Here is a 3779-nt window from a genome sequence, read left to right on the forward strand (position 1 = left end):
CACTTAAAAACCATCACTGAATATACTTGTTACGTCTCCTTCAATAAATTATTTGAGAAGACTCGGGGATGAAGGCAACACAAGTAATGGGTGTAAGGGTATTTGTGGTTCACTGTCTGTGACCCTCAGACAGTACACTCTGACATTCAGTTCACTCCCTTATCTGTGTGTCTGCTCCTCAGTTAGAATCTCTCCCTCTCTCTCTGTACTTTTCCACTACCCCTAGATCCAGTCTACTGTGCCTCCTCTCCTGACAAGGAGAACACCAAATATACATGTTTTATTATTCTTACCCAATTGTCCCAGCCAACATGTCCACATGGGCCCCACATGGGATTTAACTGGGCAGTATGGGTTTTATCTGGGCATGGGCTTAGAGTGGGCTTTTTTAAGGGTTCTATTCGGGCCCCAGTTGAGTTACATTTGTGGGCCCCATTGGGGTTATAAATCCCGGCCCCAGTTGGGTTATAGTTGGGACCCACGTGGGCCTGATTTTTAAAACAGCCTAATATTTTAAAAATGGACTTTTAAATACCATTTACAAAACAGACATTTTTACATAGTACACGATTTTATACCTCAGCTCAAGCAAATGATGGTAGAACTGGATATTTCTCTGGCACACAAACAAATAAATTGCATGTTGATATAGTTTAATTTGGGAAGCAGTTATAATAACTAAATTCATTCAAAATATTAACAAAGTTAATGAACCTGCTTCAGAGTTATGGAATAAACCATTGCCTCGCCTCCTCTCGTGCGCGCCCGCCCCCAACGAAAGACTAAACGGTCTCCCGCCTGGCCTGACTGAAAGTGAATTTTTATATCCGTTGGAGATATCATTCACTGAGGTAAGAAATTAACTTTTTATCCGGTTTCTCTAATTTGGTTATCAATGTGTAAAAGAACAAATATACAATGAAAGAAAGAAAAATATCTGAGGATATAATGCCTGACGTTATATTTAATTCAAACCTAGCTATGTTAATTTGCTAGCTTGATAGCTAAAACAACCGTTAGCGTTGAAAGGTAGAACGCAAGCCGTTCATTTGTTATGGCTAAGAGGAATGATCTGTGGGGGGAAATATAGTGTTTAAATGTCTATGTTTACACATTTTCGACGTAACCCACCTAGATTTAGTTAATTAATTTTCCTAGATCAGCTAAGACATAAGTGCAAATTTCGATGTTGCTAGGCTAGCTAACCTAAGATAGTGAGTTAACCTATCTTAGCAAACACTAGAACTAAGTGGTCACCTTGGTTAACTAGCTAGCTAGTTATGTTTAGAGAATGTTTGCTTAACGTTTTGGTAGAAAAGATAATTGTCTTGTTAGTTATTAATTAAGTGATAAACCTTTACAGTTAATAGTAAGTCGTGTCCTGGCATTAAATATACCAAATACAGTGGTACCTCGAGATACGAGCTGCTCTATATACGAGCGATCCAAGATACGAGCACCGAGACGAGCAAAATTTCTGTTCGACACCCGAGTGCACGTTCGAGATACGAGCATGAACCGGTCATCACAGCCATTCGCACGTGTGTTTTGCAACGAGTAACACTACGTACGGTGTATACAGTACAGTATTTCAATACTACAAACGTTTGTTTTGCATTATGGCTCCAAAAAAGGCTCTAGTAGTGGAAAGTCCAGTGAGAAGAGAATGATAACTATAGAAACTAAGCAGGAGATTATTCACCTGCATGAGAAAGGCACTCGTGTAGCCGAACTCGCTCGTCTGTTCGGCCGGAGTACATGTCTTTTTTTCCACATTTACGCTAGTTTTGTGACTTTTTTTTAAGGACCGGAACCAATTACAATATTTTACATTGTTAAATTGCTTCCAGAACCGAGCAGTTCGAGATACGAGCACGGGTCTGGAACGGATTAAACTCGTATCTCGAGGTACCACTGTACAAATGACTGCATTTCTAAGGTAGAGCTGTGTAGTATTAATCCCAGTATGAGGGGAAAAACAAATGATCGTAGTCCTAACCTACCATAGACAATCTTGTGTATAGCAGAAAAGAGTATTGTCTTACGGATAAACAGCTACTAATCATTCTTGTAATGGGTCCAAGTTAGATAGCGGTTTTCTCGTTTTGGTGCTCTGTAAAGTAACATGTGGTGGTTGTTTTTGCCTCAGTTTATTCTATCTGAATTTTAAATTTTGTTTTGTAGGTGCCCTAAAACAAAATGCTTATCTTCAGAATTAACTAAAGATGTTGAGAGAGCTGTCTCAAAGTGGTTTACCAATGCTCGTGACCATGATGGAAACCGTGCACTGAGAGCGCAGAGAGACTTTAAAAAAAGGAACGCAGAACAGATGTAAGTAATCAATAGTGAGTTACACGTTTGTGATAATGTGACTATGAAGGCATGTGAAAATCAGTCATTTTTACTTTCCAAAACCCTGACAGCTCCTATATTGGAGTTTTTAAATGTTTTATGTACACCTAACTTGTAAACACATCACTTGGCCTTTGTAAAATCTCCCCCAAGAGGTGATTAAAGTGTTAGACATCAGTGTCTTTGGAAATTTTGAGTAACTGCAGCAGCTCAAATTAGTGAATTGTATAGTATATTTGAAGGAGTTCTGGTCAGGATTTTTTTATACTGTGCAAACTAGAAGCTGGCAAGAGCCTTCATAGAGTTCTGTACAGTGTATTATGGTCAGGACCCAGGTGGTGCAGAAAATGCATGCCCATTAAACAGGCCTAGTGTGCTAATTCAATAGTACAAACAGGATTTTTATGCTTTACCATGTTTTAGATTCACAGAGAAGGATGTTTATCATTGCTAAAAGTGGTTTAGATAATCTGCAGTGTTACTGTTGTGTGCTTTAATTAATACTGTTGTCTGTCTCTCCCTCCCCTCTTCTCTCTCTCTCTCTCTCTCTCTCTCTCTCTCTCTCTACAAGATGTGAAACTACACAACTCAGCAACACACAGTAAAGGATTCTAAAGACTCTTAACATATGTTTTATGGACATTTATGGTTAAAATTGTTAATGAGTTGTCGTTTTCAATAAAACATTTTTATTAGGATTGATCAAGCATTTGTCGTCATTTAAATGTAAGTATTATTATAAACAGCTCATCTCTGATTGAAATTACTTATGATAATACAGTCTTTAGTGCTGTGCTCTTATACAACAGTTTTGCAAAGTAAGAAAAGCAACTGAATATTGCATTAGGTATGTACAGCAGAGACCTCACCTGAAGCCCTCCATGACTCCATAGGGACCCACATTGGATGACACAAGTTAGCATTATAGTAATTGTGCTCCAAATGTGTGATGCAAGCTGACATTCTAGTGAGTGATGGGCTGATATTTGGGCCCCCTTTGCATAACCCATATGGGGCCTATAAAGATTTGCCCATGGGCCCCTAATGGGGCTGAAGCGGGTGTCTGCAGTTAACCATAAGGGCCCTACTTGTTGCCCACACTGGCCCCATCATTATCCCACACAAACAAGGGGCCCATGTAGGGCCAGCGAATCATTGCTCATACGGGGCCCACCTGAGGCCCACATTGACCCCAATATTGGCCCACATGGGCTAACACACATGGGGCCCATGTAGGGCCAGTGAATCAATGCTCATACGGGGCCCACCTGAGGCCCACATTGACCCCAATATTGGCCCACATGGGCTAACACACATGGGGCCCATGTGGAGCCGATGGACAAATCTTTGTGGGCCCCAGCTGGGTTGCCCAAAAAGGGCCCATGTGCCAGCCCATTTCAAACCCATGTGGGGCCCGCATGGACATG

General features: G+C 40.7%; 1 long non-coding RNA gene across 1 annotated transcript; it reads left to right on the forward strand.

Moving 5' to 3' along the window:
- Positions 1 to 3779, forward strand: LOC143517296 (uncharacterized). The gene is made up of 3 exons (XR_013131915.1): positions 1 to 851; positions 2185 to 2331; positions 2924 to 3779. It is a non-coding gene; the product is annotated as an uncharacterized LOC143517296 (long non-coding RNA).

This window comes from Brachyhypopomus gauderio, chromosome 6 (genome assembly GCF_052324685.1).
Source record: "Brachyhypopomus gauderio isolate BG-103 chromosome 6, BGAUD_0.2, whole genome shotgun sequence".
Lineage (NCBI taxonomy): Eukaryota > Metazoa > Chordata > Actinopteri > Gymnotiformes > Hypopomidae > Brachyhypopomus > Brachyhypopomus gauderio.